Source organism: Pristis pectinata, chromosome 2, assembly GCF_009764475.1.
Source record: "Pristis pectinata isolate sPriPec2 chromosome 2, sPriPec2.1.pri, whole genome shotgun sequence".
Lineage (NCBI taxonomy): Eukaryota > Metazoa > Chordata > Chondrichthyes > Rhinopristiformes > Pristidae > Pristis > Pristis pectinata.
The window spans coordinates 118,393,705-118,410,660 of NC_067406.1; positions in this window are offsets into that span (position 1 = coordinate 118,393,705).

Consider the following 16,956-nt stretch of genomic DNA (forward strand, 5'->3'; position numbering starts at 1 on the left):
TTTTGCCAAGGAGTTTGATGATACCCCACTTGTATGTTCTTCTCCACCCAATTTAAAACCTACCTCTGGCTACTACTGAGCAATTGTTCCAATACATTCTACCTGATACAATACAGCATGTCCCACTTGATGAGAAAATTAAAGAATTCTGTCACGGGGATAATTAGTTGATGAATGGGAGTTTGATGGGGTGGGGGGAGGGGTTTGTTGAGAAGAGACCATTTTAATGTCATAGAAAGGGGCCAAGAATAATCAAAGATGCTTTTGGAGTTCTGGCTTTTTTATTTCAAGAAGCAGAATAAAAGGTAAATCACGGGTCAATAAGCACCTATGGAGGGAAATGGACAGTTGACATTTTGGGTTAAGACCCTTCATCTGGACTGAGAGATAGAGGAGAGAAAGCCAGTATAAAAAGGTGAGGGGGAAGGGGTGGAGAAAGAACTGGCAGGAGATAGGTGGATCTAGGGGTGACAGGTAGATGGGGGAGGGGAGAGTGGGAATAGCACCAGAAGCTGGGAGGTGATAGGTGGAAGTGACAAAGGGATGAAGATGATAGAATCTGATAGGAGAGGAAATTGGAGCTTGGAATAAAGAGAGGGAGCTTTATTCCATTATTCCATGCTCCACCTTCCTCTCCTATCAGATTCCATCATCTTCAGACCTTTGTCACTCCTTTACTCCTGGCCTATATTATCCATTATCATTGGAGTGATCTAGAGAGATTTTCCATTTGGAATGTCAAGCACCCTGAGATACTTAGTACCCAAACTTGGTCACTATGTATCTACACCAATATCATGGCTATTTTATTTATTGTCATTATTAGTATTATTTCACTATTCTGTCATGAATGCTCCATGCATTCTGAAAATGCATTGCAATTTGAATTTATGATCTTTTGTTTCCCTGTCTACGCTAAAACACTGCTACTGTTAAACTGCCTGCCTAAGATATTACTTCTTCTGGAGGTATGGTTGACAATTTGATCCCAGTTTTGATCATGAGACTCATGCACATTTTTAGTACCATTCATGCTTGACTAGTTCTTGACAAAAGCAAATGTGTTTTACGTGCACACCAGTGGTATGCCAAATTCTGTTGATTTGATGCTATCCGTGCAAAATGAGACACAACAATCCAGTCAATGAATTGTTAATCATGAACTAGAATAATGATAGTATCAGGAAGAGCCCCTATTGACATCTCTGCTCCCTCCTTGCATATGCATACTCTTTCTCTCTACCTCTTTCTCTCTCACTCTCACTCTCACACACGATTCATAATAACTTGCAGATTTATTGTGATGGATTAGAAAATTATTGAGTTTGAGAAAATTGTGCAGGGGGAAAGTTTTACAAAAGGGGCCCTTTTCCTGGAAGGAATGGGGACTTGGGTAGCAATGTTATTGAGACTCTGAGAAGATAGGGAGGAGGGGAAGCAACCAAAGCTCAGGCCAGATTGGTAGAACTGGCTGCACGGTTGAAAAAAATCGGGTGAAATCTCTAACTCCTTTCATGATTCTGTGAGTCAATATAATCCAGAATTCACAGTGTAAATCACTTATGTGTAGAAGTGCAAAAACATATTTTGTTCTATGAATAATTTGCAATGGAGACAGAGTGGAGGGACATTTCTCACTGTGAAATAAACCACTGTGGTAATAAAAAACTGCTCTGCTGCAGCGGAAGCTGTCATTGGCTGTAAAGGACTACTTTATGCACCATTGTCTCACCATGAGTACCAGAAATCTGGGTTAGGTGGCTGACTGACAGTAGCAAAGGCACTGGTGAAGAGATAGGATTATGCCTATTGTAATCCTGAGAGAGGATCAGTGATTTGTGCTCCACTGTATTCTGATGGATGATAGGTTATTAAAGTGTCATGATACATGCAAATTCTCTTTAGGTTCTAGTGCCCAGTGTGCATTTGATATGCTGACACACAGAGAAGTCCAGGCACATTCTAGTTTGGTTTAATTGGAACCTGCCTCAATGGAACAGCTTCTTTTGTCACCAGTCCTGTTGTCGCTACTCCATGAATTGAAATCCCTGTCTCCCAAATCATTCTTTGAATCTCGTGTTGAACTGTCTGATCCATTTGATAATTCAGAAGTTATTAGCTGTCGTGTTCTGTGCTTTAATTTTGTCTCTGGTTCCTCACAATTTTTCAGTAGAACTTCATTCCTGATTCTGCCTATGTGTTTGTTTCCTCCATAGACACTGACAGCTTGCTTCTCCATCCCTACATTCAAATTTTTTCCTCCAGCTATGAAGAGACACCCTTAACCCTGGCTTGTGTGCATCACTCCATTAAAGCATCTAAACAGTTCAATTTAAATTTTTACGCATGCTAGGTTTTAGAATATGTGTATCAGAGCTGAACATATACCAACCAGAGAGCGACAATAAAATTATTACCCTGTTTGCACTAAATTTGAAATTAGTTGTTTGCTAATTTAAGGCTTACACTGTGTTTTTATTCTGAACTTTTAAATCCCTGCTGACTTTATCCATGCACCTTCTTAATGATAATTTATATAATTACTTTTTGGAGTCTTGCTGGGTTTGGACTAAATGCAGTTGTAATAAATCACAGAGCAGTAAGTGGAAGAAATGATGTGAAGCTTATGGCAAGCATCTCTGTCTACTATTCTTTTAATGGGTTTGATCTAATTTTAAATGCATGGTAAGGGTTACAATTTAGTATTAATTATGGATCCTGCAGATATTTACAATCAGCATTTACGTACAGCTAGATATCAAGTCATAAATGTTTATGTTATTAATGTTCAGTAAAGTTAAAAGCAAAATTCAGGAGTATTAACCCAACAGTCATAGACTGGGTATTGCATTTTGAGTCAAAAAACAAGTTTGATATTTTGAATGTCACTGTTGTTTGAATCAAACTGATGAATAGCTATTGAAATGAACACCAAAACATTTATCTGAAACACTATTCCTAGCTATATAATTATGTTATGCGTATTGTCTCCCAATGTTACCATCCACACTTACTAACACATTGAGTCATTTAACACTAAACTACACTAATGTTCCTATTTTAAAAATTTAGTTGTTTAATGGCATCCAACTTTAATACAAACAATGACACACATAATCAAAGGTGCTTCTCTGATGCCTCTTTCCCAGATACACGACTCTTTATAGGCACTTCCAAATCCTTTCACTCATACCCTCACTTTCCTCTCCAATACCATCTTCTTCTATACACCTTGAATAAATTCCCTGAGAATTTTACCTACTGTGCTATTCTTTCACCTTTTGCCTCTTACACTCCTCACTATATTGCTTTCAAGAAGAAGATGAGCTAGATAATTGCAGGTAAATTTAACAGGCATCTACCAAGGTTCTTTGGAGTGTCACATCAAACAGATCTTTTGTTCTGGATGCCTGTAATCAGAATGCGACAGGCTAGGTTGTGCTTTTGTGGAGAACGTATAGGGCAATTACAGTTTTTTGTGAGATTGCAGATCATTATAAGGCTCAGGGTAACATTACTTTATCATTACCTTTCTTTAGGCCCAGTATGTGACTAGTTCCCATAAAGATGCTGGATACCTAAAGAAATCATGATGCTTTTTTTTTGTTTTATCCAGCTCCAAGATTTGTGTTAAAGACAGAAGGCTTTTTCCTGAACCTCTGCCATCTGAAAGGAAGGAGGACAAATCGTCAACTGTCACCCATATATTTTACTGTCTTTTCCAATGTCACTGTCAGGATTGGACTTGACAATAAGGTTATGCACAGAACTTCATCTACTTTCATGATACTACTTGGGTGGATGGCAGCTGAAAATGACACAGCTCTACAGCGACTGCACTGTAGCAGTTAAGTTACTAAACTAATAGAGTTCAGGTCCATTGGTTTTGAGGCAGGAATTTAAATCCCACCGTGATAAGTGGAGAATTTAAATTCAAGTTATGAAAATTCTCAGAAGTAATCATGTGTCAGTAATAGTAGCCATGACACCACTGGATTGTTGTAAAAACACATCCAGTTCACTCAGGTCTTTAAGGGAAGGAAAGTATTTAGTTTTCCCTAAACTGGCCTAAATATGACTCATTAATGTGATTGACTCTTAAGTGTTTCCTCAGTAATTAGGGATGGACAAAGAATGCTGGCATTGTCAGTGATGTTCACATCCGATGAATGAATATAAAGGCTCTCTGTGTCATTTCTGTGAGCCAGATGCCATAAAGATGTGGCAAAGAATTTAAGGGGCCTTTGATTGACCTTGAGAGCATAGTGATGGGCCAACTACTGCAGTCATTGCAGTGAAGGAAGTTCAAAAATTCCTTGGGGGGGGGGGGTTCCAAGATTTTGATCCAATGACAACGAAGGAGTGGCAATATAGTTCCATGTAAAGATGATGTCTGATTTGAAGGAGAATTTTTCAAATTCTTAGTGTGTAATTCTTGTACAAGAATATGGATTATTCCATCACACATAACTTATTATTATAGATACAACAAATGTTTTGGGGAATTGAGAGGTGAGTCACTTGCAGAGGAGAAATAGCCCTAACCTTCTCTTTTAACCATGGTATTTATGTGTAGTAATTTGTGAAACCAAGATGTTAATAGTTTCTTAGATGCGGCCGGAATAATTGTAACAGAGACTGGAGGGAAATGTAGCAGGACTCAGTGGAAAGGAACAATGGCATAGGGGAAATTGATGATTGGGGGTTGAGAGTGGGGGTGGGCAGTGTGGTTGGGAGGAATATTCCTGATTTTCTAAAATCCTTCAATCAGTTCTGTACATTTTCATCTCTTACCTTGTTGGTGGCACCTGCAGTAATAGAAAAGGAAGGAAGTGAAGCAGAATGCCCCTGTGAACCTGTAGTTAGCATGTGTCTCTTTACTTCTCCATCTCTAATGTACTCTGTGTGTAGGCTTTCTCCTTAGAGTGGGTGTAGCATATGGGTTTTAAAATCAACCACTGCTGTAATGTGACCATATGTTGAAGGAATGCAGCTGACAGTACTGTGCTAGCAGGCATGAGTGTACCAAGTATTAATTGATCAAATATTAACCAGAGGTATTCTGATTGGCATTGACTAAAATGACCACTCACTTTTATTGTATCTCAGCACTTTGGGAGCTCTTCACCCAAGTAAGGCCCTCATTCTCTTCCTCACTCATCTGAATATGTCTACATTCTCTCTGTCCTTCTGCAGATTTTCTTTAAGAAGAAAAATTTACACTTTCTGGAATAGGAATGTTTGCCATGTCCTCCTTTATGAAATGTTGGGGATCCTTGAATCTTGCAGCTGCCACTATTATTAGCCCTGAACTGGTGAGTTCTCAACAAGTTATGTTTCTGATATGCAGAGCTCACTGACCCCACAAACTAACATTGATGTGGGTTGACAGAAATTCTTGATCCATTCGTTTCAGAATCCAGGTTGCTAAGTTACAAGAGATGCAAGACCTTTAACAAAAACAAATGCAGGGATCAATCTGTTCTGTCATCTTAACATTGGCGGGGGAACAGCAGGCACCTGAAAAAAAGCAGAAAGGTAAGTGCAATTCTCTAAAATTTCAGCAAGTCTCCCACTGAAGTAATGGAAGGAGGTAGGTAGAACTCTGCAAAATTGCAAAGCAATAACAAAGGATATTGTGTTTTGGAGATGGTAACTAATTGTAAGAGGGATCTTTTAAAATACCCAAGAAATCATGACACTGTTTATAAGTGACATTTCTAAATCTTCATCTAGTATTATTGTCAGGTTCTCAGAACTCACGGCCCAAGTAGAATTAAACTTCTTTGGCCAAATGGTGAAAACAAATCTGAAATATTCACAGTGCTAATAATCCTGGCCCATTTGACCACACCGATTTAGCACGTAACTTTGGTTTAGTTTTTTTTTAATTTGTTCTGTTTCAACTTGGCTGGAGGTGCTTACCATAAATCTGGGGCTTGAAATTGTTCAACACATAGAATGCACACTAAACTGTGCTGCACTGTTGACCTGCAGTACTTTCTTCTGGGACCACTGATGAGTGATTTTCATACCTGTTCAAATTACAGGATGTCATGTGTGTAGACAGGACAATTCAACAAAATTATGCATGGTAACCATATGTGATTTCAGGAGCTACTTAAAAAGTGCAAGCTTATTTGTGCAATCTCCTGTCAACTTAGGCTGCTGGAGTGACAACTCAGAAATGACAGATCACATTTGGCTCACTCATTGCTAGGAATGATTTGACAGATAGGGGAGCAGGCATGCTCTAGTGTTGGATTGAATATTGCAACAATGAGAATTGACACTTGGGGTCAGGAATAGAATGATTGGGGGATCCCTCTACCAAAGAAAGCAGGAGGCCTGACCTGAATGATGTAATCCACTGGTGCACTGGAAAAATATTAATCGATGTTTACCATGGCAAACTCACTGAATGCAGTTCAGGCATGGATGTTTCCTTTACGTGGCACTGAAGAAGGCCTTCTTCCTTCTGTTAATGCACAATTATCTGGTTGAGACCCACAGTCATTCCAATTTGTGCTCCAGTGTTGTAGCTGTAATAGCAAATGTGCAGTGCATGTCAATTGTCCTCATGTCTTTGTATTTGAGAATCACATGTACAGAAACAGGTGATTCAACCTTCCACTCTGTGCTAAAAATGTTTGGAAGTGGCAAGCACATTTAGTGATCTGTTTTACACTCATTTCAATTCTGTAGCCAATACAAAAATACGTAAAGTGAATGAATTTCTCAATCCTATGTCATAGAAAACAGATTGTGTAGCACCCATGATATATTATTGTAAATATTATATTTTTGTAACTGAGTGAAAATAGTATTGTTATTTGTAAGTATACTCTTTATACTTGTTGGACCTCATCACTCACCAGTGCATTATATTCTATGTACTCAGTATACATTGTATTACTCAGCCAACACAAAGCCCGGGGTCTGGAGGAATAAACGGCTACAGTTCTGAGACTGGAAAGCTAATTGTCAAACAGTGTTCTGGAAAGCAACAAGACATAACATGACAGTGGTGGTGGGGAAAGGAAAGAAATGTATATTACACAAGTGGTGGGAGTGCTGCACTAAATGAAATCAACTCTAGTTTGTGACTATTGCCTCTGTGTGTAGAAGGCAACTGTATTTATTCATAATGGTCCAACACATATCCACACATTTTTGTGCTCTGCCATCCAATTTCCATGAAAAGTTAAATGTGATTAAAAAATTGTGAATGTACCAAATGAATAGTTGCTTTCCTTCAGGTCTTGCACTACGCTGGTCTGATCTGACCTTGAGGCCCATCATTTACCTGACTCAACCCCCACACCATCCAAACAACTGAACCTCCCCTCCCCGCCCAAACTATCACCCACTGACCAACTGCTGATCGCAGCCACCGTTTTCAGCAGCACCAAACCTTGCCCACATCTAATTCACCAACTCCCACCCCAACTGGTGATTGCACCTCCACCCGTCGCCCATTGCTGGCAGCTTAGGGGCCTTGCTTTAACCCCTTTCCAAAACATGGCACTTCCAAACCATGCCTTCTGGATTTAAATACCATGAAACAATAGGGTAAGGACCAGTTCAAGCCAGGCCCATGACTGATTGAAAATTTGACAGCAAGTTAGTCAACTTTTTAAAAAATAAGAAAGCAAAGCACCTTAAACATTTAACTAAACTAAAACATTCACAAAAAGGTAAATTAGCCGAAATTTACCTTATTTCCTTGCAGCCAATGATCTCCATTCAAGTGAATAGAGGCATTATTGCCACGGGTTGCTCAGGCAGATTCCCTAGTGTAAGTTGTTGGGAATTGCTTCAACTTAGTGCTCTGCCTTTGAACTCCATGAGTGGTATAACTGAAGCCAAATAGAAAAACTCCGGGGAAAAGCATTTTGGAAGTTCTGTAAGTTCTGCATTCACAGCTTCAAATAGGGGAATCCAGATTGAGGTGGAGATCCACAGTGAACTTCCAGTTGACAGTAGGATGCATTCAGTATTCCCTTTCAAAATCCAGGTCTATAGTTCTAATCCTTCTGATGCTAAAAATAAGCTTACTGGATTTAAAGTACAAATTAAAAACAATAACACAATCATTTTGTTGAACTATTTAAATTGTTTTGGTTGAGGCTGAGGCTTGACATATGGGCAGCATCAAAACTGATACTGACTTTTAGAGGCCAGTTGTTGTGTTAGCCCCCAAGTGTTAGGATTGTGCCAAGAAATCTTTATGCCAAGAGTTTGTTCTCACAGAGGGACAGCAAGCATATTGCAGATGGGAATGAAAATGTTTTCATCTCCAACTGGACTAATGTTAAAAGTGAACAAAAGAAGTTGTGGTGGCATAGCGCACAAGGAAATGAATTTGATCATCTAAGCTTCAATTACTTGAAGCATAAAGCTCAATCAGCTAGTTTGTGAGTGGGAGAAAAGGATAGATGGAACTCACATTTGGGAGATAATAAGTTCATTCTGTTTGTTTTAAACCAACCACCATCACAGTCATTTTTATTTCCTTTAAGGAGAAAGGGAGAAATTGAATAGTCTTGGAAGAATATGTTCTTGAATCTTGATGCCCATCAGCCTATGCAAGGTGCGATATCAGCACCATTTTTCATTGCACGTGTGCATACATGCACTTGTGCGTATGACATTAAACTTGACTTTGATATATTCACAGGAGTGGCTAAAAACCAGTTAAAGCCTGCATCTCTTAAGGGGTGGGGGGGTGTATCTTATTGCCTGCAGCTGCCATTCTAAAGGTCTTGGAAGGTTTCTGGGAGCTACGATGGAATACAGAAGGGAACGAGCACCTTAATTTTTAGATGTGACTCTGAATACCTCGGTGGTGAAGTGTCCTTTGCCTTTAGAGATCCAGGAAACCATCTGGTAGGAGGGGATTGCACTTTGAGTTTTCTTCTAAGCAACAAAAGGATAGATGCAATACTGCAACAAGTTTAATCACCTAAACCATGTAGTTCTGAGGGCATCATCAAATCCCAGCTCTGGACAAGTATTCCACTGCCTGAACACATTGTTCCATGCAGAATACCTCTATTACTCATCTTGATGTGATTTTTATTTGTTAGGAGCCCTGTCTAACATTTGCCCCACACACCCCCACTCAACTTAAAGTGTCCTGCTAAATCTCCTCCTTTGTCTTGGCATGTATTTTTTTTATATCTTTATCAGTGCAATATAAGTTCAAGTTGTTATGTTGTATGGATGTCTAACAGAGGATCTATAGGGTTACTCACTACAGGATGCTCTATTGTATTCGCTGTCAATTGTAAATGACCTTTGCTGAATTAAACTGGAAGACGGGTGTTCTATGCTGCTATCATGTTGAGTGCATCGATGAAAATTCAGCCTGGAAGGCAGACTGAGAGAAGGAATCAAACTTGCACATCACCCCCTGATTTTGCTTCAATCTAAACTAACAATGAAAAAATTGTTCTGTAACAAGCATGATATTTTCCCCATTACACTTTTCTCCCTGGGTGATCCTGAACATGGCAGCAGTATGGTTGAAAACTACATTTAAGTCATCAGCAAATGACAGTAAGGAATAAAATAAGCCAGGAAAATAAAGTAAACAAACATGCAAAGTAGAGTAGACGGAAGCTCTGATGCTGCCTGTCCTCATTTCCTAAAGCTAGTTTGCAGCAACATTGTGAGCTTACTGTGATACCCTGGCGTGTTAATGGGAGGGAATAAGATAAAGCCAAAACATTGTATTCTGTACAAATTATTGAAAAATTGGATCCCGTGTATTAAGATGGATGATAGTCCACAGTTAAATTAATTACGTATATAAAATCTGTTCTTTCCCTAGGGGCCAGCGATAAGTTAGCTGTTGTGTGTTGCCAAATGGAAGCATGTCTCCAGCTAAACAGGATGGGTGCGGTATCACTTTCACAAGGTTGGAACAATGGCTGATGTGCTACTGCATTACACACAGAATGAGCCAAACCATCAGGCTTTCAAAACCAGACATGAGCACTTTTCCTTATCCTCAATGCAGAAAGTGGGAGTAAGGGATTTCTGTACACACCGCTCCAGCTAACAGGTTAAACAAACTCAATGCAGCACAGCAGTTTTTGCACCCACTGCCTACTAAATATAATTTTAATGATGTGTTGCAGCCATGTAAAGTGAGAACCCTAGGATTTACTACCAATGTACTCTTTGCTCAGACATTTCACATGCAGCTGCACCACACTGATCTTTATAGCAACTATAAACATAGGCAGAAAATAGAGTTCATTTGTAAAGATGGAAGTTTTCCTTTTATATCATTATCTGATTGTGACTCAAGATAAAGTGTGCTGTTTGTTTTCAGCAGCTTTGATATCAAAGCTAGGAAGGAAAAATTGAAGTTAAGAGCACAAATCTTGGGGAAACATGCCACAGGCAGCACAACCACATTCCCTTTGCACTGTGGAGAGCCATTTGGCTCAGATTTGTATTTTCCTTTCTGTTGAACCACAAGGGCTGGCCTCCCAGAAATATGAGAATCTAACCGTTCCTATCAGTTGTAGCCCTGAAAGAGCATGCAAAATGCATTAACCCCGAGAACATTCATGTTTAAAAATATCTGATTCTGCTCCAGTCACAACAAAAGCTGACTTCAGACATTCTTAAAACAAGATTGTTTTTTGTATCATGTGTTTCTCATGTGAGCAGTGTAGATGAAATCGTTCCAGTTTCAGCTGATCTGCACAAATTCTGTTTCTTTCATGTGCTTATCTCTCCTCCCTTCTCTGCAAAAGATTTATTGAGGAGAAATCATCCTCGGTCACTTGCACTAAATTTGCAATTACAGCGTTGTGCCCCACCTCCAAAATTTGGATCCATTGAACTGAATGGAACCAATTTCAGAAGTCGCGTAAAACACTACATTGCATACTTAGTGCAAATCACCAAGGGCGAACCTGGAAAAAATAGTGAAATGAAAATTCACAAGGAAAAAAGGATAGGTGTTGGAAATCTGCACTAAAATCATAAAATATTAGAAATACTCAGCATGTCGGGCAGTATCTACACAAGAACATAAGAAAATGGGAAAATGGGCCCTCAAGCCTGCTGTACTATTCAATATGATCATGGCTGATCTGTGCTGGCCTCAATTCCTCTTCTGTGCCAATTCCCTGTAATCCTCAGTTCTTCGAACCTTCAAATCTGTGGAAAGGGGGATACACAGTTAATGATTCAGGTCAATAACAACCATTAGAACAAGGAAAAGGAGACAAACAGATTTCAAGATACAAAGAAAGGGCGGGGAGGAGAGAGCAAAAGGCAAAGTCTATCATCGGGTGAAAGGTAGGAGAGATTAACTGACAGAGGGGATGATAACACAAGTGAATAAAAGCTGAGTGGTAGTGAAGTTGCAAAACAATTATCTGAAAATGCCACAGGAACTTTGGAAGCAACATTGGAAATCTAGAAATAAAAATGTTGGAAGGCTGATTATCTGGAATAGTTGAACTGATATTGAGTTTGGAAGCCTGCAAGTTGCAGTTTTTCACTAAGAAAGAAATGAAGAGTAATATTGACACACCAGTGTGAATGGGCAGAACTTTATTGGCTTGGTGCAGAGGCCAATGGTCAGGGACAAAGGACTTTAACCCTATCCAAATAGCTGTGACAAATGGAGGATTTGAAGTTGTCAAATAACAAGTGTTTGTATGTTGGCTATTCAACAGAGAGTGACCACACTCCAGAACCAAAGTTACCTAGACCTCAGTTGCTGAGCTGCAGTATGCAGACAATACTTGTGCTTGCGTAGAGGCAATCGACTCTTTCACTGAGCAACAGTCTGCAGAGGAACTCAGCCTTTCATGCATCATCAATGGGAGGAAAGAAATTGTCGAGATTTTGGGTCGAAACTCTACATCTGAACTCAGATGCTCCAGATTCCAGCATCTGTAGTCCCTTGTGACTCTCTCCCTGAGGATGGGTACTCCTTTCACTCAACATCCACAAGGCAAAGGCCCTCTACCAACCTACCCCTATCGCACACACTTCGCACCAATAGTAAACATTCACATAAAGACCTGAAACACACGGATCACTTTGCAAACCTCAGGAGTTACTTCTTGGTGAAGGTTGACAACCATGATGAAAGTCATCATTGCCTTCAATGCACATGCACAGCACTTGGTTGATTGAGATGAAAAGTTGTTTGAACAAGTTGTGTACAAGATGATGAGAGGCATGGATCGAGTGGACAGTCGGAGACTTTTTCCTAGGGTGACAATGGCTGACACAAAGGGACATAATTTTAAGGTGATTGGAGGAAGATACAAGGGGGATGTCAGGGGTAAGTTTTTTACACAGAGAGTGGTGGGTGCATGGAATGCACTGCTGGCAGAGGTTGTAGGAGCAGATACGTTAGGGACATTTAAGAGATTCTTAGATAGACACATGAATGACAGAGAAATGGGGGGCTATGTGGGAGGGAAGGGTTAGATAGATCTTAGAGCAGGATAAAATTTCGGCACAACATTATGGGCCAAAGGACCTGTACTGTGCTGTAATGTTCTATGTTCTATCAGGAACTCAGACCTGGCACAAAACTTGTGGTCTACCAGACAACAGTGACCCCCACTCTCCGTTTTACTTCTGAGACCTGAACTACTTACAGCAGGCACCACAAGGCATCTGATCAACAGAGAGTGACCACACTCCAGAACCAAAGTTACCTAGACCTCAGTTGCTGAGCTGCAGTTCTTGCTCTTATTTTCTTGTGTTCTTTATACGTCCAGTCTACTTATTGCTATTTTTTGAGCCAGTCTCCCAACTGCATGAAGTCCTTTACCTTTTCATCGTGACCTATCCTTCAATTAGGCTTGAAGCTCCAGAATTTCCATCTCCAGAAGCCTTACCCCATCTACCACTCTTCCTTACCCAACTGACGTATACCCTAGATGTATAATCTTCCAAGACCTTGTTTCCTCATGCATTTCCAACTTCAATTGATCTATTACTGGTAGCTTTACCTTCAGATACCTAGGCCCTAAACTCTGAATACTCTGCTTTTGATCTCAATCTTCTGTTTTAAGCTTCCGTTCCTGGGCAGTCTAAGGAATTCTCAGAGACTTGGTCACTGAGTACAGAAAAAAATAATTCAGGCATTTAATGGATTTTCTGTGCATCAATGACTGTAAGTGGCTTCTGGAAACTGTTACTTCCAATAATCCACTGTATGACCTTCACAGTGGAGGCAACATGAGCTTGCATCTTCTGAAGAGTTCAACGTTCTCAATTTGTTCATTGCTGAGTCCCTGAGGTTTCAGAGCTTCTGGATGTAGGAGCAAAATGACCAAATACCCATCAAAAATGTTAATTTTCTTGACAGTGAGATTTCCAGGAATAAAACAGAAAAACCAGCACAGAGTCTGGGTAGTAAACATATTAGCTTACTCCTCTTTAAGAGAGTTAAAACCCGACCTTTGCATTTTACAGATAGCAGCTGCTTTCTAGACAGGCAGCTGCCGCATCATTCATGAGTTGACCCACAGGAAGTAGGTCAGCACTCTTAAAGAGATATCTCCATGGAGACCCCTCCTGACTGATGGAGACCTATAGCGCGGGTGGCAGTCAGTGGCAGCATTGGATCCATAGATTAACATGTCTGTGAGCTGCCAGTTTCCAGAAACCTCAAATGTACTGAGGGCTGCCTGCAACAAATATTTTAAAAAAATAAAAATTATAGAGGATAATTTGAGTTGTATAAAATGAGCTAGGACAGTCATTTCAGTTTTTATTTAATTCACCACTTTCCTTATGATGTTCTCAATGTTTTATTGTGAATTATTTAGGAAGGTAGTAAATTTTGACCTTTTAATTCAATTTCTGTTGATAAGTAATTAAAGCAAGTTATGCACATCGATGACATCATCATGTGCATAAAATACAATGGAGAAATGAGATAGGTTGTTTCAGAACAGAAAGTGCACAATCCATTTTGTAGTTTTATTTTACCTAACTTGGTCTGAATTCTTTGTGCATGCCTGGAACGCACTGCCAGGGGTGGTTGTGGAAGCAGATATGGTAATGTTATTTAAGAGGCTTTTAGATAGGCACGTGTATATATAGGGAATGGAGGGATATGAATCATGTGCTGGCAGAAGGGATTGCTGTGCTGTACTGTTCTATGTTCATTTGGATAAACTGTCTTTCATTTTAATTCTTCAACAAGAAATGGATGCAAAGATTTCAAAACAGGAGTAAAGTGTTTTTTAAGCAAGTTTTGTGCATTAAAAACTGGCAGAAATTGATCCAATGAGATCCAATTTCTGAGCAAATGTGTCTTACTTTTATTGGCTGTTTCCCTGTAGTCAACTGAAATTATTGCAGATGCAGAAAATCTCAAACAAAAACAAAATACTGGAAATACTCAGCAACCCTGGCAACGAAAGGAAGGAAAGGAAAACATTAATATTTTGGACTTTCAGCAGAATTAGATCATAGATTATGGCTGGTAATAGATGTTCTGGTGCTCTCCAGAACAAGTGCTACATTGTTATTGCAGCAGTGTCCCAATGAACTCTCAGCCATGAGTCTGCCTCTACCAATTGAAGCAGCGGCTGGGACCTTGGGCATGGCTGGATTGACATTGCCATGATCTAAAATGGGCCACCTGGAACAGAAGCTGCGTTGGGGGCAAAAGGGCAGGCAGACATGAGCTCAATTGGTTTTTGGATCAGATAAGCGGCTCGGTGGGGGGGAGGTGGTTGGATGGGGCAGCAGTGATCAGAAAGGTAAGTGGCAGGGAGGGGCGGGGAAGGGTGGAACTTGATGATCACATAATTGGCTTCAGGATGATAATTGGCAATATTAACTGCTAGTGAGGTGGAAAGGTCTCAGACAGGGCTAAGAGATCAGGACAGGAACCTTGCTGGGGGAGGGTAGTGACCAATTTGGAGGTTGGAAGATGTCAGTGATTAGGTAAGGTGCTGGTGAATTTAACGGGTTCGGGATAGGGGAGCTTCTATCAGGGATATAATTGGGCTCTGGCAGGTAGTACTTAGTCATGGGAAAAATTGATGGGTGAGTCGGTGTGGGTGGATCATTGGGGCCTATGTGTATTGGCGGGTCAGAAGGGAGAACAATTGATGGGGCTGGGATCACGGCCAATCAGAGGTTCATGGGTTGGGAGGGGGATTGGTTAGTATGGTGCTCCAAATGATGAAAGGTAAGTAAAATGTCTATCAGTTTCTTTTATGTTACTGCAAGCATAAGCAATGAAACGAGGTGAAGACGGAGCAGAACGTTCTTCAATGAAGACAATAACATTCAACTGAACTACAATGACTAGGTTCAGAAATGAACTAACCAGTTCTTAAAAGTACCCTTTAAAAAAGAAATAAATCAGAATTAGTTATCACTGACTTATATGTTGTGCAATTTGTTGTTTTGTGGCAGCAGTACAGTGCAAAGACATAAAATTACTATAAATTACAGAATAAATAAATAGTGCAATACAAAAGAATAACAAAGTAGTGTTCATGGACCATTCAGAAATCTGATGGCGGAGTGGAAGAAGCTGTTCCTAAATCATTGCATGTGGGTCTTCAGGCTCCTGTACCTCCTCCCCAGTGGTAGTAACATGAAGAGGGCATGCCCGAAATGGTGAGGGTCCTTAGTGATGGATGCTGCCTTCTTGAGGCACCGCCTCTTGAAGATGACCTCGATGGTGGGGAGGATTGTTCCCGTGATGGAGCTGGCTGACTCAACGACCCTCTGTAGCCTCTTGTGATCCTGTGCATTGGAGCCAGGCTGTGATGCAAACAGTCAAAATGCTCTCCACCGTACATCTGTAGAAATTTGCAAGAGTCTTTCGTGACATACCAAATCTCCTCAAACTCCTAACGAAGTAGAACCACTGGCGTGCCTTCTTTGTGATCCTATCAATGTGTTGGGCCCAAGATAGATCCTCCAAGGTGTTGCTGTCCAGGAGCTTGAAGCTGCTCACCCTTTCCACTGCTGACTCTTCGAGGAGGATTGGTGTGTGTTCTGCCAACTTCCCCTTCCTGAAGTCTACAACCAGTTCCTTGGTCTTGCTAACATTGAGTGCGAGGTTATTGTTATGACACCACTCACCAGCCAATCTATCTCACTCCTGTACGCTTCCTCATCGCCATCTGAAATTCTACAAACAACGGAGGTGTTATCGGCAAATTTATCGATGTCGTTTGAGCTGTGCTTAACCACACAGTCATGAGTGTAAAGAGAGTAGAGCAGTGGACTAAGAATGCATCCTTGAGGTGTGCCTGTGTTGATTGTCAGCAAGGAGGAGATGTTATTTACTGATCTGCACTGACTGTGGTCCCCGATAAGGAAGTCAAGGATCCAGTGGCAGAGGGAGGTAAAGAGGCCCAGTTTATGAAGCTTGTTAATTAATACTGAGGGGATGATGGTGTTGAATCTTTTTTTTAATTCCAGAATAAACTTTATTCATCATAACAAACAAACGATATACAACAATAAAACAGTGCAAGCCTTTACATTCATGTACGGATCAATCATTAGTGTTACCTTTTTATATATAAAAAAAACACAGCACCAATGCCACTCATGTGGCTCCGAGGTGATACCCCAATCCCATATTTACAATATTTAAGGGGTTTCCTCGCCTGACCCCACACTTCCCTCTCCAGTGGCAGAAGAACCTTAAACTCTAGTCCTTCCATTGAATCTTTTTTTTAATCAAAATAAACTTTATTCATAATAAAAGACAAACTATATACTATTATAAAACAGTGCAAGCCTTTACATCCTTGTACAGATCATTCATTAGTGTTACCTTTTTATATAAAAAACAGCACCGATGCCACACGTGTGGCTCCCTGGGGGCTACCCAGTCCCGTATTTACAATACTTAGGTGCTTTCTCACCTGACCTCGCCCCTCCCTCTCCAGTGGCAGAAGAACCCTAAACTGTAGTCCTTCC